General features: G+C 40.8%; 1 protein-coding gene and 2 long non-coding RNA genes across 5 annotated transcripts in view; 2 read left to right on the plus strand and 1 right to left on the minus strand.

Annotated features, from left to right (window-relative positions):
* GPD2 (glycerol-3-phosphate dehydrogenase 2) overlaps positions 1–15,911 on the minus strand; it is a 95,076-nt gene extending 79,165 nt beyond the window's left edge. Inside the window, exon 1 of one of the 2 annotated variants that reach the window (XM_032223876.1) lies at positions 15,697–15,911. The gene's annotated coding sequence lies outside the window, so the exon portion shown is untranslated. Of the gene's footprint in view, positions 1–15,178; positions 15,248–15,696 lie in introns of those variants that run through there. The other variant, XM_032223885.1, reaches the window with a different exon arrangement.
* Positions 15,912–15,948: 37 nt separating this feature from the next.
* On the plus strand, positions 15,949–21,182 carry LOC116513088. Of its 2 annotated transcripts, XR_004255962.1 has the most exons (4): positions 15,949–16,098; positions 19,307–19,411; positions 20,513–20,621; positions 20,832–21,182. It is a non-coding gene; the product is annotated as an uncharacterized LOC116513088 (long non-coding RNA). The 2 variants fall into 2 exon arrangements; XR_004255961.1 differs by lacking the exon at positions 15,949–16,098 and having other exon boundaries at positions 18,785–19,411.
* Positions 21,183–22,380: 1,198 nt separating this feature from the next.
* On the plus strand, positions 22,381–24,593 carry LOC116513592. The gene is made up of 2 exons (XR_004256006.1): positions 22,381–23,353; positions 24,126–24,593. It is a non-coding gene; the product is annotated as an uncharacterized LOC116513592 (long non-coding RNA).
* The last annotated feature ends 2,217 nt before the right edge of the window (positions 24,594–26,810 follow it).

Here is a 26,810-nt window from a genome sequence, read left to right on the forward strand (position 1 = left end):
TGGAAAAGCGTAGAGTAGGCCTCTCGGCCATCTGCTCCTCAGGGCAGCCGTCCCCTCTGCAGTCTGAGTTGAAAACCTCGTTCGCCAGGGTTGCGAACCAGAGACAAATTTTGTGGAAAAGTGCTCGGTGGAGTTGCCACCCCCCGTGGGCTATGGTTGCTTGGCTTACCTAATCGGCATGGTGGTTGGCCATCCCTGAGATGTGGTCCACCACTATTGACATCAAGTGTCTCTCTGCCCAGGTTCCGAGCTTTAGGGCTTCTAGCCAAAGCCTCCTGGAGTGTGTGCCCCCCTGACAGTTCATATGGGCCTTTGTGGCCACATTGTCTGTCAGGAGGAGGACATGCCGGTCGAGTAAGGAGTCCTGGAATGTTGCCTCAAGCCAATGGCTATGTCCTTGATGATGGCTGAAGCAAAAAGCCTCCTAATGCTATCAGGGAGGAGATCCAGATCATCTAGATCCTCCCCTGTGGGTCGTTGATCAACTGGCCCTTGGGGTGCCAGATCAGTGGCAGGGAGATAATCCCTGGAGGTGCCCTCCAGGGGATCCCCCATCACATTGCTTATTGCACTCAGAAAGAGGGAAGGTGAAGGGAAAATCTCCATCCTGGAGTGTCTGTGAAGCCTTGGAGGAGGTGAAGGAGAGGGAGAAGGACTGAATCCCCTTGTTGGAGACCTGGCTCCCTGGTGTCTGATAGGCCTGGCGGGGGACCTGGACGATGAGAGGATCAGGCCTGCTCTGGGCCACCTGCAGCCTTTCTGCCCTAGCTATATGTTTCTCGAGCTTGCTGCCTGTGTTGTTTGTCTCAAACAGCGGCTCTGGAGGGGTGCTGGCCTGCCAGTGGCTTGGAAGCAGGTGCCCTGGTACGGGGCCTATCACCATCCTTTGCCCCCAAGGCCTGATCTCTTGGGGAAGCCTGCACAGCGATGTCTCTGGCATCCGCCATCTTCCCCCACTCACGTGTCCTGAAAGCACTGTTTCAACACCTTCAGGTGGCACAGCTGCAGAGTTCAGTGGCTGCTATCGGCGATGGGTGGCTACTGTTTTAAATGGCCCCAAAAGCCGCAATCAGAGGTAGAGGCTTTTCCTCAAAATGGCCGAGGGCTAGTGAGGAATAACCTCCTAAAAATGGCCACCACCTCATGGTCTTCAGTGCCTTCAAAATGGCTGCCAACCTGTCAAACGGCTGCCGATGCCATCAAATTCTTAAAACAGCCGCCAATGCTGTCAGAATCTTCGGAGTGGAACGCTTCGGCTGCTGCACCAGCCAAGGGTCGACCGCTCCTGCTGAGCTCAAACAGAGCCTATCACCCCTGCCTTCCCAGGGACCGGACAGTACTTCAGGTGGTCTTCGGAGATAAGAGGGTTTAGGCGAACCTGCCCTCCACCCTTGCTGAGGAGGTAGCGGTAAGCGGCCCCATGCAATACCACCAGCTCAGATAATCAATTGAAACTTTTTAGAAATTTTAGAGTTGCATAAAAGCCAATTAAATTCATTCAATAGCAATAGCAGTTAGACTTATATACCGCTTCATAGGGCTTTCAGCCCTCTCTAAGCGTATCAGCATATCGCCCCCACAGTCTGGGTCCTCATTTCACCCACCTCGGAAGGATGGAAGGCTGAGTCAACCTTGAGTCGGTGAGATTTGAACCGCTGAACTGCAGATAACAGTCAGCTGAAGTGGCCTGCAGTACTGCACCCTAACCACTGCGCCACCTCGGCTCTATAAATAAATCAATTAAACGAATTAATTAATATTCTCAAGGAAGAGCCAATAATTAGTCTGTTTGGACCAAAGACTGAGAGGAAACTGGGAGAGCCAAGGGGAGGAAGAGGCGTATTAAAGAATTCCCCTCAGTCTTTGGACCAATCAGGCTTTGAGAATATCCCACGCATAGCCCCTCCTGCACCACACACTGGAAAACAGGAAGTATTTATAGAGAGCTAGACTGCATTTGTTGTTAGTATTAACTAACAGCATAAATCAAATGCTGGATTGTGATTCTCTTATCTCTTACTATACTATTCATGAGCTAAAGATGGAACTCAAATTTAGACTCCTTTGCTAGTAAAATCAGTAACGGTAGTAAAATAAATCATAGTGTTTAAAAATGCAAAGATACTGTGAATTGTATCCTAATCATAATATTCAACAATAATGTTAAATTTGAGGTGTAATTTTAACATTGGAGCTATTTATTAGTGATTAAAAGATAAATATCATTAATAGATTAAAATTGCTATTAATATCTAAAATTTGATATTCTGCACTAGATGTATATAATAAAAATCTGCTTGGAAACAGCAGGCTCTGGAATATTATTTATTCAAAATTATGAATACATTTTAACACATACTGTTTTAAAATACTGTGGCTGTGAAACATTAATACACAATGCACAAATGCACAATGAAATCTTACATTAGTAGCTAACTAGACCACATTTCAAAACCAACTGTGTCTACACAAAATGCAAACGCTTATTATGCTTTTGCTTCCTTTAACACTTAAACTGTCTGGACTTCGTTTTTTGAAAAGATGTCATTATCCAAATCAAATTCAGACTATTAATTAATTCCACTTTATTTATTACCCCCTGCAGGTACGTGTTTTTGAAAATAAAGAGGTTGGGAGAAGAATTAGCTTTCCCTGGCTACATGCAGTGCCTTTGATCCAAATTGGGTCAAAAAAATCAGGAAGTGCTTCACAACCAGCCACAGAAAATGTTGCTGGGATACTGATGAAAATTGTTCACAGGAAGGTGGTCTTAATCATGCTTAACCTAATGTGCCACATAAATAAAATCATTCTCAGTATCAGAAAAGTTAGAACTACATTCCTAATATATACAATGGAAATACACTCAACTACAGAAATCAATCATCCTTCAGACAACATTAAGCTTTTTTTTAAAAAGAAAATGGTGCAAAGACTAGGTTCTAAATCTCCTTGATTTGGGCTTATTCTTTTACGTAAGCTCAAACTATTGTGGTGTATTTAACAAATTCCACTCAAATAAATGATCGCATACCACAATATATGAACCTAGCATAGCTTTTCTGTGGTCCTAACAAGAAAAGCAATGGCCACTCCTGGGCTATTTTAAACTTCCTTTCTCAAAGATGACAGAATGGTGCATGCTGTCTGAGATTGTCCAAAATACTTTTGTTAAAAAGAAAGAAATGCATCTGAGGTTATGGGAAGAAAATACGATAATCACTAGAGCCAATGGTTAAAAATATATGCAGAAATTCTTTCTTTCACCCTAGAAGTCAATGTTGCGTGATATTTTCTGGAAGCTCAATTATTCACAGAGAGCCCAAGTTGTCTTCTACCTTTCTATCAACCAAGGGCACAAGGCAAGCAATTGGCTTTTCCCCTTTTTAATTAAAATGAAATTGTGTTTAGACACCAGGGAGGGAAGCAGCTTGACATCTGACTCTAAAAAAAAAGGAACAGACTGAGATTTTTTTTATTTGGATTTTTCTTCCTCTTTCATGAGATACAAGGAAATGATGCTTAATGAATTATGATAGGTAGAATATTAATTGCAGAACAATGGTCCTAACTTTATACAGTATATCACAGATTGTTTCATTATGAGTTGGGGTTGTTGGTTTTGGGGTTGTTTTTTTTTTTGTTTGTTTTTTTGTTTGTTTGTTTTTTGTTCTAATACAACACTGAACACCTTTCTTTAACATTCCATGGTTCTCTAATCCAAGTTTTCTGGGGTACTGTTCTTGGAGAGAGAGAAAAGCAGAAATGAGCACATAGGAATAATGGGAACACGTAAGATTAATGGTAAGTGGTTATAGTATGCCCCCTCCACTCCTGCAAAAGCCTCATGAAATGTAATAATCTGAGGGCTCTTGGAAAAAGCTAGTTTTCTTTAAGGTGAAACAATTTCCTCCAGATTTAAGTTAGCTTTGTATAAATCTGTACAAATTTGTATACTGCATGAGCCAAAAAAAGAGCTAAGAAAATATCTACAGACCCTTCACACCCTGGTCATAGAGTTTCCATTTCTTCTCCCAGGACACCGCTATAGCAGGGGCGAAATACAGCAGGTTGTGACAGGTTCTGGAGAACCGGTAGGGGAAATTTTGAGTAGTTTGGAGAACTGGTAGCGGAAAATTTGAGTAGTTCGGAGAACCAGCAAATGCCACCTCTGGCTGGCCCCAGAGTGGGGAGGGAATGCAGATTTTGCAGTATCCTTCCCCTGCCACGCCCACCAAACTGGTAGTAAAAAAAATTAATTTCACCACTGCGCTATAATGTACTGCATGCCAAAGCAACTAGACACAAAGACAGTTTCCCCCCCATGCCATCACTCTGCTAAACACCTAATTCCAACAGCACTGTCTTATGCCTAAGGATATCTAACCATGTAGTAGGGCTGAATTACGATTATTGTTCTCATCTTTCCTATTACCTACTCCTGTTGATATCTTATGACTATCATTTTGTTGGTTGTATCTTATATGATTTATCATTTTGTTGCTTGTATGTACACTTACAGCTTACAAATTTCTTGTGCATCCAATCACACTTGGCCAATAAAGAATATTGCATTCTTCTATTCTATCTGTGACCCTCCAAAGCTGACTGTTCAGGGCAGCTCATCGGTCATTAAATCAGATTTAAGCACATTGTGGTAACTTCTTTCCTGTTTTGTCTTTTTGGGGGATGAAGTTAACTGTTGTAGTTGGTAAATCCATGGTCCATCACAAATAAATTCAATCTAGGTGAAACCAGATTCACTTAACAACTGTGTTACTAACTTAACAACTGCAACGATTCACTTAACAACTGTGGCAAGTAAGGTCATGAGGCACAAGTCAATTAATAACTGTCTTACTTGGGCTCAATTGTGGTCATAAATTGAGAACTACCTGTACTGCAATATCGAAAGAGTAAAAAGTGAAGTCTTCTAGTTCTTGTGTACAGTAATAGTAAAACAGTTCCTCCTTAATCCTCATAAACACAATTTTCCAGTACAGTTAATCCACGACTTACAGTAGTTCATTCAGTGATAGTTCAGTTACAACAGCACTGAAAAGTGACCATTTTTCACATTTATGACCGTTGCAGCATCCCCTTGGTCATGTGATCACCTTTTACAACCTTCAGACAAGCAAAGTCAGTAAGGAAGCCTGATTCAATTAACAACCACGTTTCTAACTTAAAATGATTCACTTAATGACTGTGGCAAGAAAAGTTGTAAAATGGGATAAAACTCATTTAACAATAGTAATAGCAGTTCGACTTATATATCGCTTCATAGGGCTTTCAGCCCTCTCTAAGCGGTTTACAGAGTCAGCATATCGTCCCCACAGTCTGGGTCCTCATTTTACCCACCTCGGAAGGATGGAAGGCTGAGTCAACCTTTGAGCCGGTGAGATTTGAACCGCCGAACTGCAGTTAGCAGTATTTTTAGTATTTAGTATTTTATTAATATTTATAGGCCGCCCTTTTCCCCACGGGGACTCAGGGCGGCTTACATAAAATAGGGAGGGGGGGTATAAACAATAAACATAAAACAATACATAAGAGTAAAATAGTACACAACATTCATTCTTCATTCGGGTGGGGACAGATTGTGATCTTATCCCCAGGCCTGACGGGATAGCCAGGTCTTGAGGGCTGTGCGGAAGGTCTGGACGGTGGTGAGGGTACGAATCTCCACGGGGAGATCGTTCCAAAGGGTCGGAGCTGCTACTGAAAAGGCCCTCCTCCGTGTAGTTGCCAGTCGACACTGACTGGCGGATGGTATTCGGAGGAGGCCCAATCTATGTGATCTTATAGGTCGCAGGGAGGTAATTGGCAGGAGGCGGTCTCTCAAGTCAGCTGAAGTGGCCTGCAGTACTGCACTCTAACCATTTAGCAACATAAATTTTGGTCTCAATTGTGGTCATAAGTAGAGGACTACCTATAGTAAGAGCAGTCTTGCCTTAGTCAGAAGCATAAAGTACTTTTTTTTTTAGAATGGGATGGTCATTTGGTACTCTGAGTTTCTTTAAAAAAGGTGGAATATAAATTTAACGCAAAAATAAACCACTGCAGTGCCATTCATAGATTTTTCATGCACTAAAAGATATTCAGTGGGAGATGGATAGGAAGCACATGAGACTTCCTGGGCTCAATCCCAAATTTTAGCAATATAAAAACCAGTACAGCTACTGAATGGCACTAAAATAATAACTTGTAAAAAAAGAGTTGGATAGGCTATTAACAGTAAGTTATAGATAACTTATCAATCCTAAAACTTTGACTATAATCTTTAATACAGTGACCTGGCTCACATATTTTGCTACCTCAAAAAGTAGTTTGATTTGGATTTATCATGATGGATAAATCAGGCCACTGTGGCTCTTTTAGTTTATAGCATAGTGTGTTGAGTGTATCTAACATCTGGGACTCAAATCCCAATTTGACTCAGCACTGTATGTGAACCAGCCAAACATGACTTATTCAGTAACTTTGGCTAAATTATTGTTAGCCAACTAGAGCTATTTTCTATCATATAAGCAGCTATATTTTTTTCTAATAAAATGTGCAAACCAAGAAAGTGTTTTAATCATCACAGCCATCTAAATGTTTTCATTTAAGATTATATACTCTGAGTATTGGGGGAAGTGTGGCAAAATTTTCTTAACATTTTAAGACATCTGATACGGCTATATAAAATTAAGCATAGTATCCAAAATCAAGTATTTTTAACACAACTGAACTAATCAGATATTCATTGCATCTCTGAATACACACAATAGCTCCTGCTTGCAATGGAAGTAGCACTTTGCAAAGGACAAAATATTGCAAGGAACTAGAAAAATTATGCTATCAAGAGTTCAATTCTAAAGACAAAATATGTAGTGAAATAAAAATTCTGAAACTCATAGAGAAAGAAACCCATGACTTTGCACTTCTAATATGTCTGTCTGTCTGTCTGTCTCTCTCTCTCTCTCTCTCTCACACACACACACACACACAAACACACACACCAGTCAAATCTACCATAAGCTAAGTATCATTTCTGGGCATGTTTCTATTTAACGTTGATTTAAAAAAAGCTTGATGTAGTTTCGATTCCGATCAAAAAATAAGGAAATGAGAGTGAAATTTTATATTAATCGTATTTTAACCATTAGTTGTCATAACACATATGCATTCTTTTGAGCTATTCACAATTATTCATTAAGTATTAAGCATTTCTTACCTCGTTATTGATTACTGTTGATACCAAAATCACTGCACTAATAAACAGATGTTGCCTCCAAACCATGAGCTTCTATGCAGGTATGTAGATTATGTATAGATTGCTTCTGGTAATAAATTGTCAGCTTTAAATAATAAAGACTATGAATCTATAATAATCTGCAAATGTCCAGATATTGTTTAACTGTATCACCAGCCGCCCCAGCTGTCACAATGATTGGTGTAGGATGCTGAGAATCACAGCAGTATTGAATGGCTACTTCCATCTTTCCTTTGATGTCTATATCCCATTTTAAAATACTACAGCTTTATCTGCTAGGTATTGCTTCTTGTAAGCGTCCCATACTAACTTAAGCCATGTGATCAAATGCTAAGCATCCAGAGATCTGGGGTTTCATTTAAAGGGTTAGCTGTTACCACATGGTCACAGCGCTAGCATAAGCACAACAGTGAAATGGTAAGCAAATTCTCTGGTTTCACTGCACCCTAAAATAGAAAGTGTGAAAGCATTAAATTGCTTACTCTACCCTGGATGAAGATATACCAGGGATCTATATCCACAATGACTCCAGCAAGTATTATTTTTATAATTAAAAGGTTGTATATCAATATATAATGAAACATCAATATAGCAAAGGATTTATTATTATATGTCATATTGAGTTACACATTAAAGACTGCAAGATAAGCTATAAATTTGTGTATGTTTATTTGTTGGGACTTACTTCCAAATAAATAAACCAAACTATAGAATTGTTTTATCCCAAATCATTCACCCTTTTTATGATGAAGATTTTGGTAATCTTCTAATCCCACTAATCCACCCACAGTTATTCAGAAGTTTAGATCTAGGGAAAACATAGCAGCCAACTCTACATATTTCCTAGATCTCTAGAGCTCTAAATTTAAGACTTCTACAAGTCTTATGTTGGACTAAGTATGGTTTGCTTTGTCATGGTTAAACTGAACAACTATAATAAACTGGTTCTATGTAACATGCCAAGCTATAAATCAAAGTCTATTAACTATAACTCCCGATTTCACTCAGTAATATTAAACCAAAACACTAAATACCTTATGAATTAGAATTATGAGAGAAACCAACCATATAAATAAAAATAACCTGCTCTCCTAGATATACATTTGGGAAGTATGAAGCAGTGGTGGGTTTCAAAATTTTTTGGAACCTACTCTGTGGGTGTGGCCACCTTTGTGGGAGTGGTTTGCCGACCATGTGACCTGGTGGGAGTGGCTTGCTGGCCATGTGTTTTCTTTCCTCTCTCTCTCTCTCTCTCCTTCCTTTTGTCTCTCTGTCCCTTTTTTCTTTTATCTCTCACTTTTTCTTTCTTTTTTCTTTCTTTCTTTCTTTCTTTCTTTCTTTCTTTCTTTATTTCTTCCTTTCTTTCTCTTTCTCTCTTTCTGTGTGTCAGTCTGTCTGTCTCTGTGGGGGGGGGCAGTGGTGGGTTTCAAACATTTTTGGAACCTCTTCTGTAGGTGTGGCCTGCTTTCCGGGTCCACTGGTGGAACCTCTTCTAACTGGTTCGGTAGATTTGACGAACCGGTTCTCCCGAATAGGTGTGAACTGGTAGGAACCCACCTCTGGTATGAAGTCACATGAAGAGGCAAAAATAAGAAGCTGAGGAGCAGAAGCTGAGACTCCACCACCAAAGCTAAGTAAATAAATGCTCTTTGCATAAATACATTAGATGTTACAAAAATAAAAGAACTGAGCAGCAGGAACGCAAAGGAAATACAAATTCAGCTTATCTAATCACAACCTCTTATACCACCGTTAAGATATTTTTGAAGATGCTGTGATGAAAAGTCATTCAAGAATATAACAAGAACAGCCAACTGGTAGGGTTTTATAGCTGTTCCCAAATACAATCTCCAACTGCATCACCATACTAGCTTTTGACCAAAAAACAATTAAAGAAAATAAATGTGTTTTAGCTTTTAATTGGTTAAGAGGAGGAGGAGGGGCAGAAGGAGGAGGAGGATGTCGATTTCTCTCAGGAGGCTGCCAGATATTTATGGGTGGTATAGCTCTTAAATTACCATACACCTGATAGAATAAAGCATAGGATGTGCCTGAAAAATGTATTCTCTGACACTTCCCCAAAAATCATTTTACTATCACGCCAGCTCTATCCTTTTCATACATGCATACAATGTTATGATACATATACAAAAAGGGTAAAGTTCACACCATGTCAGCACAACACTCCTTTTGTGATTTCTCCTCCTTGACCATCTCCCTATAGATGTTTCTGGATATGTAACACATATTAGTCAATACACTGAACGTCTCTTAACCTACTAAAAAGACATAGCAATGCCTCTGATGAAGTTCATCATAATTATTGTACTATTTTATTTATTTTACTGTAGTTTGAATTATACTGATTGTATTTCCTGATGTTTACAAGCACTTTAATTATATATTAGAGTATATATATGCCTCCCTCACATATGTTACTAAGTAGAAAAGCCAGCAGAACTTAAAGCAAAAGTAACATACAGGTGAAACTCAAAAAATTAGAATATCGTGCAAAAGTTCGTTTATTTCAGTAATGCAACTTAAAAGGTAAAACTCATATATGAGATAGACTCATTACATGCAAAGCAAGATAGTTCAAGCCGTGATTTGTCATAATTGTGATGATTATGGCTTACAGCTCATGAAAACCCCAAATCCACAATCTCAGAAAATTAGAATATTGTGAAAAGATGCAATATTCTAAGCTCAAAGTGTCCCACTCTAATCAACTAATTAAGCCATAACACCTGCAAAGGGTTCCTGAGCCTTTAAATGGTCTCTCAGTCTGGGTCAGTAGAAATCATAATCATGGGAATGACTGCTGACCTGACAGTTGTGCAGAAACCCTGTGACACCCTCCATAAGTAGGGAAAGCCTCAAAAGGTAATTGCAAAAGAAGTTGGATGTTCCCAAAGTGCTGTATCAAAGCACATTAATAGAAAGTTATGTGGAAGGGAAAAGTGTGGAAGAAAAAGGTGCACAAGGAGTAGGGATGACCGCAGCCTAGAGAGGATTGTCAGGAAAAGGCCATTCAAAAGTGTTGGGGACTTTCACAAGGAGTCGACTGAGGCTGGAGTCAGTGCATCAAGAGCCACCACACATAGACGGATCCTGGACATGGGCTTCAAATGTCATATTCATCTTGCCAAGCCGCTCCTGAACAACAAACATCAGAAGTGTCTTACCTGGGCTAAAGAAAAACAGACCTGGTCTGTTGCTCAGTGGTCCAAAGTCCTCTTTTCTGATGAGAGCAACTTTTGCATCTCATTTGGAAACCAAGGACACAGAGTATGGAGGAAGAATGGAGAGGCACACACTGCAAAATGCTTGAAGTCCATTGTGAAGTTTCCACAGTGTGTGTTGATTTGGGGAGCCATGTCATCTGCTGGTGTTGGTCCACTGTGCTTCATTAAATCCAGGGTCAACGCAGCTATCTACCAAGAGATTTTAGAGCACTTCATGCTTCCTTTCACAGATGAGCTTTATGGGGATGCTGACTTCATTTCCCAGCAGGACGTGGCACCTGCCCACACTGCCAAAAGCACCAAAACCTGGTTCAATGACCATGGGATTACTGTGCTTGATTGGCCAACAAACTTGCCTGACTTGAACCCCATAGAGAATCTATGGGGCATTGCCAAGAGAAAGATGAGAGACATGAGACCGAACAATGCAGAAGAGCTGAAGGCCGCTATTGAAGCATCCTGGTCTTCCATAACACCTCAGCAGTGCCACAGGCTGATAGCTTCCATGCAACGCCGAACTGAGGCAGTAATTGCTGCAAAAGGGGCCCAAACCAAGTACTGAGTACATATGCATGCTTATACTTTTCAGAGGTCCGATATTGTTCTATGTACAATCCTTGTTTTATTGATTGTATGTAATATTCTAATTTTCTGAAATTGTGGATTTGGGGCTTTCACTTTTTAAGTTGCATTACTGAAATAAATGAACTTTTGCACGATATTCTAATTTTTCGAGTTTCACCTGTAGATACCAGAGAAAAGTATGGATTCTCCTAAAGCAAAAACATTGGTAAGATATATTAAATGCAGAAGCAATCTGCTCACAGATATCCACAGAAACACAAAAATCCTAGAGTTACTTGCACTGATCATTTGTAGTAAATGACTCATACAATAGCACTACAAAATCACAGATCCTAATTGTCAATACTAGTTATGTTGCATTACTGTGGAATATTTACTTTGTTGGTTTTCTCAACCCTCCCAAGAACTGCGTTAAGACTGACAATGAGCAGTGCAATATTTCACAATCCAAACCTTAGCAAATAACGATCTCATATTATTCTGCCAGTTCCCTAAGGAACAGGGTGTGTGATAAAAAAACTCAACAGGCCAAAGGGAAAGTTTAAAGAGAGAAAGGGCACAAGGAGGCAGCTGCTAGGTAATTAATATGTCTGATGTAACTTTAAACTTTCTGCTTAAGGAATATCATAAGACATGATTCTATAACAGTATATGGGTAGATTTAGTTCTAAACATTTGAAAATATTTACTGTTATGAAATGCTGTCATGGACATGCCTCTTCTTTAATTCTGGATAATAAGAATTATAAGTCATTCATTATGAATCAAACATTGAAATAAACAGTGATACAGCAGCCATGCTAGTTAGTGATAAGTTTGAGTGCACAAGTATCTGTTCATACTCGTTATCCTGAACGCATGGAAAATGCATATTCTTTGAACTTCACTGTAAGAATAACTTTTTTGTTAGCCTTTGAGTCAGTGTTGATTCCTGGTGAGTGCTTGGACAAGTCCCTGCAGTTTTCTTGGCAATGTTTCTTGGAAGTGATTTTTTTTTAACTGAAAATTTAAAAAAAGCTTTTACAAATATTTACCTCCCCCCCCCCACCCTCCCCACCCAAACCCAACCCCCCCAACCTTCCCCCCCAGCATCCCAGAGCAAATACAGGGTATAAATCTTTAACAAGCATATTCTACGATAAACTAAAAGAAAGTTAGTATCATCTTTCATTTGTGCTTTAACTCCTCTTTTGTTAGGCTAACTCTAAACACATTATCTCATTCCTCGCTTTTTTAGTCATAAACTATCTGGAATTTCTTAGTCCCGTATTTATTTTGAATATAATCAATACATCTTCTCCAGTCCATTTTATATTTCTCATCTGAGTGATCCTTAAGATATGCTGACATTTTAGCCATCTCTGCTAAGTTTGTTACTTTTAATGTCCATTCTTGAATTGAATCGAATTTCTTGGAAATGATTTGTTATTGCCTCCTTCCTAGGGCATAATATCTGTATATTAACACAGCCTCAGGGTTGAGGTTTCAACCATGGTTTCTCCAGCTCTCTGGGCTAACCATAAAGGAGGCCTACTCTCTACCTCTGTCTCTATACATATATAAGTGTTACTACTTTCTCACCACAATAGGGGCCACCGAGAATTCAGCACTTGGCATTTCTGTCCTTAGGTATTTACAGGTGAGTTGTCAATCCCACAACTTGCCTCCCCTAGGATATCCTATTGGAGCTGGCCCAGGAAGCAAGCTGATTTGCTATGGTAATATAATTCCTTTGCATTATTGACCTCAGTTATTATTACCATGGTGACAGAAAATACAGCAACTCTTCCGTCAGCAACCCATAATTCCATCTGGGAAGCAACTTCAGTTTTCCAGCAAGGACAAGTCTTGGATCCTAGACAGGCATGAATATCCTAATCCATCATACTCATTGTCCATACTAGCTGGGGAACACAGGAATATAATACAACAGTTCCATGTGATAGTAAATTGGGTAAAGTTGTTCCAGATCAATGTAGTGACCTCAACAATAACAACATTTGTAAGTAGGTACATTTTCTTGATGGGTGCTCACACCTGTGGAATTATACCGTACTAGTGGAAACTTTTTACGCCTAAGAAATATGGTTTTCAGCATGTATCCAGAAGAAGAGTGATAAGGGAAGAAATAATTTTTGTCAGTGGATTTTCATCTGCACGTCTTTAATTTTCAAATAATATTTAACATTTTATATTCTGATGTTAATCTGACTCCTAGGAATAAAAATTCAAATAAACTTTAGAAAATAATTAGAGAATAAGACCATTCTTATTATTCAGAATTTAATTTTATTATTAAAATAAAGTGTTATAAAATATAAACTAGGAACCTGAAATGAGATTCCAAAATCTAGGACTGCAATGGGTACATAAAACCTGTAATTTTTCAGGTATCAAACAGGAAAAACTTCACCTTAGAATCTTCAAAAGAAGGTAAACTTTAAAACAAAATGGGACAGAAAAAAGTGAGTTATCCTTGATCCTTGTTGTCATTTATAAAATATTTGTGTTTCCTGTTATGAAAACACTCATGGGTTGGGTTTCTTGCCTAGGAACTCCCTTGAATTACCTAATTCTAAAGAAGTATTAATTGATCAAGATATCATCTACATGTTCTTTGTAATAGTTAACCCAAGACATACTTCCTTGTTCAGCAGCCAAATCTTCAACAGTTGTTCACCTAAGAAATATGTAAGTGATCTGATCTTATCTTGAATTATAAGATCCTCCAATCATGCTAAGAAGCAATACAATAGTTTCTGTCAGAGACCTATCCGAAGGTAAAAAAATTACTTCTATACAAAAATGTATAGAAGTAATTTGCCACAAGGTTTTTTCATGATCCTTTTTGACTTAAATCTTTTGAATTAAAAAATTCCAAATTCTTGCAAACAGAAATCCACCCTAGTTCACAAATATGTATCAGCTATTTTCATCACTTTCTTAGCCCAATCTACCTCACCTGCGGAGAAAATACGCAGGACTATTAGGTATGCTTACCAACTTTTGAATTATATATAAAAATGGTGGGATAATAATTAGGAAGGAAAATTTTGCTTTATCCTTTTTTTTTCTTAGAAAAACTGGATTCATAAATCTTTCCCAATTTAAATTAGGTGGTAGTCATAACTCTGTCAGTTACCTGTTTCCAACTTAACAGGATCAACTCAACATCTGTCCTGACTCAGGATAGATTGAATGATCATATTGTCAACTGCTTCTTGCACTTATCCATTTCTTTCTACCGCAAGCATCTGCTGTGACCATTTCCCTCTGACTAATGGTGGGGCCTGCCATCTGTTCATTTACTTCTAATAACCCTAACCAAGTGTCCTCTACAGTAGTAAGTCAACAATGCCAAAAGAACTACTGTGTATTTAGCATATCCAAACTGGCAACCAGAAAAAGCACTCAATCTAGGAGAGAAAAAGACTCAAAGCCTTTTTTTTAAAGCAGGAATTAACCTTTTTGTAATTTGTTCTCAAATGAACCAGTTCTTTCTCAAATGAAAGACCTCACTCACCCTTATGCCTGCAGATGATAAGCCCAAACCCAATATTATATATTAATGCGGGTTAGGTTACAGGGGGTAGGGGTGATTGATCCTTTTGAGTCCTGTTATTACACCACACAAGTCCCCAAGCTTATCCTTGGAAGTGAAAACAGTCACCAAAAGTAAGCTCAGAACGCAACTAATGACTACCAGCATCAGACCCTTGAAATAGAAGCAAGTATATGGATGTCCTCGGGGCTGGGGGGGCGGGCTTTTTGTGGTACTACAAATTAAACCTTATACATTTTTTTTGCCAGAGGAAAAGCAGCTCAGTAATGTTTGGCCTGCAAATGAGGTCTCTGCGGTGACAAAAAAGTAGAAAGTAGGGCACACGATCGAGGGCTCCGACACAATTACATAAGCTCTGACCATTCGCAACAGGTTTCAGGTCTGAAGTTCGGCGGTGGGGAGACCACCTCCCCCCACCCCCTCTTCGCTCTCTCTCCTGCCCCACCGTGTCCCGACCCCAGCCACCAAACCCGCAAGCAGGCGTGCGAAGGAATTGGGGAAAGCCAGAAAGGACGCAACCAGACCGACCCTTCGCGATGCCTCCTCCGGGACCCCGTTCCTCCGATCCGGGCGCCGGCTCCACTGCACCGCCTGTTCCCGCCCGACCGAGAAGGGAAAGAGAGAGAAGGCGGGGGTGGTAGTGGTGGAAGGAGGAGTCAGCATCTCCCAGTGACCGGCACCTTTCCTTCCAGAGTGCAACCGCCCACGGGCTCAGCAAAACGGAAGATGCGGGATCGTACGGCTCCACCTCGGACAAGCAAGCGGGGGGGGGGGGGCACCCGAGCCGGTCAGGGGGATCCTTTGTCCCCGCCGAAAATCAACAGGCTTTTCCCACCGAGGCCCGGCCGAGGCGGGGAATCTCAGATGAAAACTCCCGCGCTCTGTAGGCCCCGCTGCGGCCGCCGCTGCAACGCGAGGACCATTCCGGGAAGTCACCCGGCCGTTGGCCTAATACGCCAAGCTCTCTTCCACGGCGTGCCTTAAAAGCGTTCGCCTGCCTCCCCGGGCTGCAGGTGGAGCCCAGTCGGAGCGACTTGCTGGCTTACCTTACTTGCTTCTTTGCCAGCCCAGCAGCTTCTAGCTAACCTCGGTGATGCATTTTTTTTTAGGAAACCGGGCCTCACGGGGCGAGCCCTGGAAGCCGCTCGCGGATGAACAACAGAGGAAGGAGGGGGGGCAAAGTTAGGGGCTCTTGGCGGCCTTCCTTCTTCCCGCCTCCGCTAACCGGCCTGCAAAGGAGCAAGTTGCCGTAATGGGGCGGCGGGGGGGGGGGGGAAGCGGGTGGAAGAGAGCGAAGCGCTTCCCGCTCCTCCCTTTCCACACACGTGTTAGCGCCGAGAGAGGGAGAGAGAGAGTGAGTGTCGCTGCGAGTAGCTCAGCCGCCTTGGCCGAGCCAGAAGCGGCTTTTTCTGAAGGAGGCTGTTGCAGCGCTGTGACATTTGCAGCCGGTAAACAACTCTCCTGCCAAAGGAAATGACCCGCAAAAGAAACAACCCAGGGCCTCCACACAATCGCCTCTCAGAAGACCCAGATTCGTTTCCAAGGGGCTGCGCGTGTGCCATTTTACTTGGGATTTTGGCTTTGCTAAAGAAAAAAGGCAAGGGGGCGGCGAGGATGTTTTCCAAATCGGGCTTTTCCTGTGCGGTTCTTCATTGGGCTCGTTCATGGGCAACTCGCTTTTATTTTCCCTCCATTCTTGCCTTTTCTTTAGTAGGAGGAGGAAGGGGGGGGGGAAACTAACGGAAAGTTGGAGCGGCTGAACTTTTCCCCTTTCCGCCGATAGTGCTAGCATTACCCAGGCACTTCCTACTTGATCAAGTGATTCATCTGGGGTGGCGCCTCTGTTTGCGAGACGAACGGGGCATTCCCCACCTACTGTCCAACCGGAGGTAAAGTCTTTTAGAAGCGACTTTATATCCCCTTGGCAGACCAGGGAACTGCAAACAGGTGATCTGGCAGGAAAAGAATTCGGGGGTTCCTTTTTGAACCCCAGCATGGTAACCAAGTGGGTTTCTGGAGGCCATAATCCTTACTCTTCCCCATGCTTACACGAGTGAGGTCTTTCTGCTCCTTTTTTGCAAGTTGCTGTTTTGGTCTGACCTTGTTAACTAGAAAGCTGAGTGCCCAGTTAGTTGGTGACAGTGGAGTGTGAACTCCTGCTTCTGCTTCAGCTCCTGCCCACCTAGCAGTTGGAAAGCATGCAAATGTGAATAGATTAATAGGTACCACCTTGGTGGAGAGGTAACAGCAACATTCCTTGCACTATTGGCATACGCTGGCATGCGCGGCTGCTTCCCTTAGCCAAGAAACAGAAATGACCTTCTACCCACTTAAGTCAGACATGACTGGACAGGGAAGCCCTTTAAGACTAGTTTTAGCTGTGGTAGCATTTAAAAAAAAAAAAAAAAGTATGGCATGTTGCCCTACACATTCGGTTAGAATTCCACTTGGAACTATTGCATTTATAAAACTATAAATATATTCCAAATACTGATCCCTTTTGTCCTGAAGAATAAATATTCTTACACACTGGTTGTTATAATGTGTCGTACATAACTGACTCTAACCACTTTTAGTTAATGTAGAATCCTAAATATCAAATGCTGTTTTTTTTTTTAAAAAGGTGGGGGGGTAGAATGAACTGTTGCCTGCATACCATGTTTTTAAAGTGGCCAAAGGCGTTTGTGTAATTAATGTTGAAACTGCAGGATCCAATCTGGGTCGGTCACAAGGACCAGAAGTTTTGCCTTTCTGAGATTTCGGACTCATGCTGGAGGCCATCTTCTCTATAGCCTAGAGAGAAGTTCCCTGAATATAGGCTGCAGCACGAGTCCGAAAGCTAAGAAGACAAAATCTCTGATCCCAACCCAGATTGAATCCTGCAACATTATCCTCGGACAGGTATATTCAGCTTTATTCGTGAATGTCGTAACTGAATGTAATGCCATAAGAAATCCATGTATGGCCTACAGCTAGTATGTGTTAACCCAGATCCTGGAAACAATTCCACTATATTTGCATCTAATTTATAATCAGCATACTGTGCTACCTTATTCAAATAATTTGCATTATAATGCCTACATACAAAGGTAAAACTAAAAATGTTTTCATCTGTTTGTTTTATAACTTTCTGGAACCAGATATACCAAAAATTAAAGGATGAAACTCAGCATTCCTTAGACAAATGAAAATATAACAACTAAAAGCATGAGATATTCTGGGCAGCCTTTAAAAAGCTCTTTTGGAGAAAAGAGCCTCAGGCACTTCTGAGATGTCTTTAACAATTTGTATTCGGGTTTTTTAAAATAATTGTACAGGTTGAGCTGCTATTTTGGGAACGCAGTTTCAAGCGAACATACAGATCTGCGGTCTCAAAGGGACTGGCTTTAGGTCATGAGCCCATAAACCAACACGTGATCTTTTCATAAGGAAATTCAAAGTACTTTTTCGTCAGCCTTAAGCAACACAAATCAGACCAGATAAATGTTTTCAAGCCTGACCTTTTGAAAGGACCTTATGTATTTAAATAGGGATAAACCGTTGAACATCTGAAATATAATATTTCTATTTATATCCTGGTTTTTTTTCTTCTAAGGGGGGGTCATGTCCAATATCAGCCCACTTTTAATTTGGCTGCAATATTTGGTGAATAACAAACCTATTTAGAAAGACATGGTTAGCTAAGATTCACCAGGCACCCAACTTACATATCCAGGCCTAGGTATGGTTACTCAGAAGGACATCCAAGCATAATTTCTTTCTCTTGGTGCCTTTAAAACAATGAGTTAAACTCGGAGTCTTCCTAAATAGGCCTACTCTGGACAGTTATAATAAAAGGAAGATATTATTTTTGCCAGTTATTTCTAAAACTTCAGTGTTTCCAGAAGGTTTCTCTGCATCAGTATGTGAGGGAGAGGGAGAAGATTAGGGGATTGCTATGGGAGAGACAGAATTTAAGAGTATATTATGCCCTCTTTTGCCACTGGAAGAGACCAGAGAAATTTTCTTACAAATGGAAAATAGTAATAGCACTTATATACCGATTCACAGTGCTTTACAGTACTCTCTGAGTGGTTTACAGAGTCAGGATATTGCCCCCAATAATCTGGGTTCTCATTGTACCGACCTTGGAAGGATGGAAGGCTGAGTCAACCTTGAGCCATGTCAGAATCAAACTCCTGGCTGTGGGCAGAATCTGGCTACAGGAACTGTGTTCTGAACCACTCTGCCACCAGGGTTCTGTGGTTAAAGAGAAGAAACTCTTCTGTTTTGACAACTTTAGTTTGGTTGGTCACAAAACTGGTATAAGGTATCGCAGTGATGGCGAACCTTTTAGATCCCGAGTGCCCAAACTGTGTGCGCATGCCCAAACTAAAAGGACATGCATGTACGGACATGCGCATGTGGACATGCACATGTACACACCTTTCCGTTTGGGTATGTGCAAGCACACAGTTTGGGCATTGGGTTTGCCATCACTGGCATATGTGGGGACATGCATGCAAATATGTGCACCTGCGGACATGCGCATGTGCATGCGCAGACATTGCATGCATGCAGCAGAGACTCAAAGACCAGCTGGCCTGCGGGGCATCCCAACTCTGGCAGCGCAGAAAAAGACTGTCTTTTTCTTTCATTTTGTTTCATTGTTTGCAGGGAAACAAGCTCACAAAAGAAGCACCATGGAGATCTTATCTGGGGCGAGGGGGCACGTGCCAGCAGAGAGGGCTCTGCATGCCACCTCTAGCACACGTACCATAGGTTTGTCATCCCGGAGGTATCAAATCAATTGGCTATTCCTTGAGTGTTATATAATTGGGTCTGGTCTGGTCTTTGACTGTAATAAACTTGATTTTTGATTTGGTATAAGGTAGGCACAATGATCCAGTGTGGGGAGCTCCAAATTAATTTCTCGCAGAATGAGAGAAATCCAATCCATTTATTATTACTGCAGCAATAAAATAGCATGGACCCAAGTGTTAAATGTTCAAAGAAGAGAAACAGTTGTTTGGAACTTGATACATACGTATGTCATTTTGCCTATCACATAATATATGAGTGGGGATGCAGTTATAATAAATTATAATTGCATAGGAGATGTGTTTTTAGGGACCTTTTGTAATAAGGCAACAATAGTTCACCAGGCTAATCACCCAACCAGTTTTATCTGGTTCTGGCTATTAGTCTTAGTTTTATAAGCTTTTTCTGCTCAGCAATACCTGGTATAGGCCATCAGTTTAGTAATCCTCCATCAGTCTAACCACTTTCTGTATCTGATAAGGTGAGTTGCAGCTCAGGAAAGCTTATGCACTTTAATAAAATGTGCTAGTTGGAAAAGGACTCCTGCTTTTTTTGAATAGAATAACACTAATGTTTAGCTGGATTGTATCCAGAGTACAGTTTCCAAGCAACAGCATTGTGTAGGATAGTAATTAAGACCTGCTGTGTTCCCAGGCCTGGGGTTAGGGTGTCTGTGAGCCCCTCTCAAATCTTTTTTTCAGTGTTGGGAAATGCTGTTTCAGTCAGGGAAGCCTCGGTGTTCTAGTTGTTGTTTTTTTAATTTAGGTATTCCACATATTGAAAGCTGCCTGTAATTGTCCTAGAGTTAGGTAGCTTTAACAAATCTTATAAATAAAATTATGACAATTCCCTACCCTTTCCGCCCATAATCACTTTGCCTGCACTCCCTCCTTATCTCGGTAGGAAGAACATTCTCCCTAGCTAGCAATCAAGATAATGGTTTACATTAGAACAAAATTGAATGTAAGCGAAATACAACGCTCCACCCTGTCAAAATATCATTATGCAACAAGATCATAATTCCTGTTCAAACAATTATATTTTTATCCTCATTTCTAACAGGTTGAGCAGCCCAGGAATATCATGCCAACAAAACTAAGATCCGTTCTTGACTGCTCATATTCCAGCTTACTCGATTTCAGATGCAGTGGATAAAATCTGGGTATACTTGGTATGTTTCTTTGCCTGCATGTGTAAAATTCATAAAAATAAGAAACATGTACAAGGATTACATCCCATTCAAATGTGACATTCTTTAATAAAAACTATCCAACCTTCATTACTGCATTAAATTGGTGGTTTACTATAACTCAAAAAGGCATTCTGTTTTATGCTTTCCCAATTGCCTTTGCAATCTTTAATCCTGGGTTTTTCAAAACAGGTGCAGATGCTGCGGTTCAGCGGCTTAAAGATGCTGGAGATGTTCTTTGCTCTGGCGGTTCGAGTCCTACACTACATGGTGGCGTGAGCTCCCATCACTTGCCTCAACCTCTGCACATCTGGCAGTTCGAAAGCATACTACATGCGAGTAGATAAATAGGTATCACTTCAGTGGGAAATGTGGCAGTGTTTTCTTGTGTAAGTTCGGACCCTGCTGGACCTGCCTGAATATGACACCCAACTGCAATGGTGAGAGAAGGCCACAGATGGCACCACAGGAACTTGTTTGCCCCCTGTGATGCATCTTGGATATGCACACGAGTGTGAACTAAAAGGACTACTACTCTTCCACAGTCAAATAACTGCCATATAGTAACATTGTAGCATCTTAGCTAATTGTACCATTGCCAAACACTAAATACCCTGTTTCCCTGAAAATAAGACCTCCCCGGATAATAAGCCAAATCGGGCTTTTGAGTGCATGTGCTAAAATAAGCGCTCCCCTGAAAATAAGCCCCCCCAAAAAATATTGCAACACAGCAGCAGCCATGAGGTGACTACGCTCACTGCCTCCTGCACCTCAAAAATAATAACACCTCCCTGAAAATAAGGACAAGTGCTTATTTCGAGGGTCAAAAGAAAATAAGGCCCCATCTTATTTTCGAGGAAACACGGTAAATAACAAACAATCAAACAAGGTTCTGCCAGAACAGGATCATGTTCTGTCAGACATTAGAGACAAAAAAATCATTACAAAAAGTCGCTACACACAGCCAAGGGTTCTCATAGAAATTCGTCGGAGGTACCTCAGCCATTTAAAAATGCCATGGCCACCAGTTTCCTTGTGCCCAATCTGCCTTCTGCAAATTAGCCCTGCCCCTCACTGCTTCCCTCTGAAGGAAAGGTTTGGATTTTGGGTGGACAGGAATTTCCCTTCTTAATTATCCTTTTTTTAAGGGAAGTGAGGTGGCAATTAACCAATTTTCTCTCATGAGGGCTTTGCCTATTGACTAGGGACTTAAAAAAAACAGGTTTAGCAGCCTAAGAAACTCTGAAAAGTCCTGCTTTAGTCAGTGTAAAGGTGAAAGCTGCAGGTTTAGCTTACTGATGTCTGTCCTGATCTGTTGTGCAGCTCTGAAACTAAAAGAATTCCAATTTAAAAAGAAGGTGGCAATCTAAAGGTGTATAAAAGATTTGCAAGTTGAAATGAGTTACAGTGGATGGTTCCAGCCATTCTGGAAGATTTTCCAACTTAAAAACTTCTTTTTGAACCTGGAGCAGATGATTCAACCTAAGATTTGGTTTGTTTCAAACTGGGAATATTTGCAGAATGATCAGAATACAGTCAATTTTGATCATTAAAATTTCAATTTTGATTTATGAGCCGTGGTGGCACAAGCAGTTAGAGTGCAGTACTGCAGGCTACTTCTGCTGACTGCCAGCTGATTGCAGTTTGGCAGTTCAAATCTCATCAGGCTCAAGGTTGACTCAGTCTTCCATCCTTCTGAGGTCAGTAAAATGATGACCCAGATTGTTGGGGGCAATAGGCTGACTCTGTAAACTGCTTAGAGAGGGCTGTAAAGCACTTTGAAGCGGTAAATAAGTCTAAGTTGCTATTGCTATCCCGTGACCATGAAAATGCTGCAGAAGTCATAAGTGAGTAGTCATAAGGCACTTTTTCTAGTGCTACTATAACTTCAAGCAATCACTTATAAATTGTTATAAGTTGAGATATATATTTAGCCTAAAGTCAGATCAATGAATTCAAACTCTAATATGACCATCCTATGCACCAGAAAGTAATCTCAATGAAACTTTTTTTCTAAAAAGGTATGTTTATTGTGAGACTGTAACACACTGCAGTTTTTTTCAGCACTGAGAAGATTTAATGCGCAAAGAACATAAATTAATTGTTTAAATGAAAATGCAATTTATATTACCATAATATACTATAGTTAAGTTAATGCATGGTATATATTATGGTAATATAATATATACCATTACTAATATGATCAATATTGAATTCATGTGCCCTTTCTGTTTTACTCTGGTCATTCTTATACTGCGAGATAATTCCCAGAATTTATCACCGTATGATTTTGATAAGACTTTTTTGCTTTACACCATGCCTAAATATATTACAATAAGTATTAGCTATAAATACCTCCTAACTAAATGTATTGTGTGCATGATATTTTGTCAAGCATAGATCTTCATCCTCAACAGAGAATAAATGAATACATATATATGCTGTGCAGAGATGGTATTCAGCCAGTTCGCACTGGTTCATGTGAACCGTTGGCGGAAATTTGGCCAAGGTCGGCAAACTGGTAGTGACGGTGGCTGGCCATGCCCCCAACAGGTCGCCTAGTTACCGCTCACTCCCCTCGCCCACCCGCTCGACGCTCATTCACTTGCCCTGCCAATCCGAGCCCTATATATGCTGTCACTTCACCAGACGGACCAGCTACATGCCTCGCCAGTCACCTACATGCCTCACCTGCTCTATTCAGCTCACCAAAGGTAAGTAAGCATGCTGCCTGCTTGCCCTAGGTCGGGGGCCCGGACCCCAGGGGAGTGCCATTCCCTGAGGCCTCGGACCCGCCACATATCTTGCCCATATTGGGAAATACGCCATTCCCTGGCTCTGGCCCTGCCCCAGAGCCACTGCCCTCTCCCTTCCTGCCTCGGCCGGTTTGGGGAATGCACTACTTTCTGCAGTGGATGGTCCAGACTCTAAAAGGCAAGCTGACTGGAGTTTAGTGCTGCTCCCAGCCAGCCTGGCAAAGAAGGTGGTGGCTGGCCTCAGGCCATCGAAAAGCCAGACTTGTAAGGCAATGGGATGGGCGTGCACGAAGAACATGGCAGTGATGGCAACAGCTTTTTCACTGACCTCCAGTACTTTTTGGCAGCCTGTAGCTACTTCCCAGCAGCAACGGCTGGCTGGGGGCCACTGAAAACTCCAATCAGCTTGCCTTCCGGAGCCTGGAGCAACCGCCATAGAAGGTAAGCAGCCCGAACAAAGAGGCGGGGGGGGGGAGGAAGCGGGTCTAGGGCTGGGGCCACTAAAAGAGGGGAAATGGGGATGACTGGCGAAGGGGGGGGGGATAGATAGGTAGACATTTCAAAAATTTTCCTACCTTTTCCTGTGGATGTGGGCGTGAGTAATGTCATGTTGGCCACGCCCACTCACATGTCACCCACTTAGTGAACCGATAGCGAAAATTTTTGAAACCCACCATTGATGCTGTAGGAGGAGGTTGTATTTTGTATTAAATTCTGACACTTTCTTTAGGATGCATCAAAATCCTATAACATTCTGCTGAAGAAGAAAAGAAGACTCCCTCACTTGTCTTTTGTGACCAATGTCAACACTTTGATTTGGATGCCATAGTTAGTAGAAGATGCAGTTGATGTTATTTTAGCTCTTCTTTACCAATAGGAATGGATACTTTCCTAACCATATTTTCTAAAAATTTGCATAGGCCCTTTAGTTGCTGGACTCCCACCCTTATAAAACTGAACGAGAAGAGATAGAAAAAGGTGATGGTGAACCTCTATTTACAGAAATAATTCTACCATGTGTAAAATAAGAGGTGATATGAACTTTCTCCAAAAGTACTTTTTTGGGGAAGATGTTTACATTTTGATGCTACCTCAGTACCATATATTATTGAATACAGTTGGAAGTGAGAGTAACATATATGCCGCCTTGGATGTAAAAGATGATATATATCTCAAATAAATAATAATTGCTTTTCAATTTTGTATCATGCCTAGTTAAACTAGACAAAAAAAATGGTTTGTATATAATTGATAACTGGATAAGCAGTGTGAATCCCTATTAGTTTCTTTCGAGGAGACTCACTATCATCACTATTTTTTTGTCATTGCACTGATTCTTCTGTCAACAAACTGAACAAGTCAGCCATGGGTTTGAAACATTAAAAACTTCTGTGAGATTATTTCACCTTGTTTATATGATCTGAAGCTGTATGGAAAAACACCATCTGAAATAGAATAGCTGTTCAACAGCTGTCTGTACATACAACCAAGATATTGCAAGGGAGTTTGGACTGGACAAATGTGCATTGTTTACTATCAAACAGGGAAAAATAGTGAAAACTAAAGGAATCAAGATGCCCTATGAAAATAGCATCAAAGAGACTGAAGGGAGACAATAACTACAAATATCTGGGCATCCTTCAAGCAAATAACACCAAGCATGCGGAAGTAAAAAAAAAAATGAAGGTGTTCTTAAAAGTCCAAACTTAGAAGAGGAAATATCATCAAGGCAATTAATACCTGGGCAATTTCAGTCATTAGGCATAACTGGAATAATGGATTGGACTCAAGCAGAACTAAAAGCCCTAATTACAAAGATCAGAAAAATAATGACAATGAATTGTGCCGGTCATCCTTGCAGTAATGTTGATAGACTCTACTTACCAAGAGAAATAAGGTGGGTGGGGAATGTTGCAAGTACACCAAACAGTTGAAGAAAAAAAAGGGAGGCATTGGAAGGATAGTGAAGAAGGTGCACTGACGTAGTATATCATGAAGGTCTAGTGTAACTAGGAGACCAAACTGGCTTGCAAGAAAGACCAAATGAAGAACAGAAGAGAGATGGCAAGGCAGAGTATTACATTGCAAATACATTAAAAGAAATCGGCAGTCAAAACAGATAACAAGATCTGGCAATGGCTAAGAGCAAAAAAAAAAAAAAAAAATGAAGAAAGAGACAGAGCAGTAGTTCTAGGTGCACAAGACCAAGCCTTAAGAACAAATGCATAGAATTGAGAAGACAGCAACAGATAGGAAATACCGTGTCTGCAAAAAAAGATGAAGGAATAGTGGATCACTTAGTTAGCTGCTGCAGGAAGATTGAACACACTGACAACAAATAATGGCATGACAAAGTAGCACAAATACTGCATTGGAAGCTCTACAAGAAATACCCTTTGACTGCAAGGAAAAATTGGCAGGACCATACAAAACAGACAGTAATAAAAAATAAAGAAACTAAAGTGCTTTGGGGCTTTAGAATTCAAAGAGACCGACATCTGCCTATATAACACCCCAGACTTTATAATTGTCCATAAGAAAGACAAATCTGGATAATGAATGTTTATTTTTCTTGTTATCTGCTTTGACTGCCAATTTATTTTTATGTATTTGCAATGTAATACTCTCTGCCTTGCCATTTCTCTTTTCTGTTCTTCATTTGGTCTTTCTTGAAAGCCAGTTTGGTCTCTTAGTTACACTAGGCCTTCATGATATACTACGTCAGTGCACCTTCTTCACTATCCTTCAGATATCCTCCCAATGCCTCCCATTTTTTTTCTTCAACTGTTTATTTCCCACCCACTTATTTCCCTTAGTAAGTAGAGTCTATCAACATTACTGCAAGAATAAAGGGCATGATTGATTGCCATTATTTTTCTGATCTTCATAGTCAGGGCTTTTAGTTCTGTTTGAGTCCAGTCCGTTATTCCAGCTATGCATCTAATGGCCAGGTATTAATTGCCTTGATGATATTTCCTCTACTAAGTTTGGACTTTAAGATCACCTTCCTTTTTTTTTTAACTTCAGCATGCTTGGTGTTGTTTTCTTGAAGGATCCCTAAATATTTATAGTGATTGTCTCCATCCAGACTTTTTGATGCTATTTTCATAGGGAATCTTGATTCCTTTAGTTTTCACTATTTTTCTTTGTTTAATAGTAAGCAAGGCACATTTGTCCAGTCCAAACTCCCTTGCAATATCTTGGCTGTATGTACAGACAGCTGTTGAACAGCTATTCTATTTCAGATTGTATTTTTCCATTCAGCTTCAGATCATCCATATAAACAAGGTGAAATAGTCTTGAATAAGTTTTTAATGTTTGAAAGCCTCTTTTTTGACCTGTAGGTTTTGGTAGGTTTTGGCACAAGAAGCCTCCCAGCTACCGCCTCTTTGCCAGCTAGAACAGAGCTGGCAGT

The sequence above is a fragment of the Thamnophis elegans genome, chromosome 1 (genome assembly GCF_009769535.1).
Source record: "Thamnophis elegans isolate rThaEle1 chromosome 1, rThaEle1.pri, whole genome shotgun sequence".
Classification (NCBI taxonomy): Eukaryota; Metazoa; Chordata; class Lepidosauria; order Squamata; family Colubridae; genus Thamnophis; species Thamnophis elegans.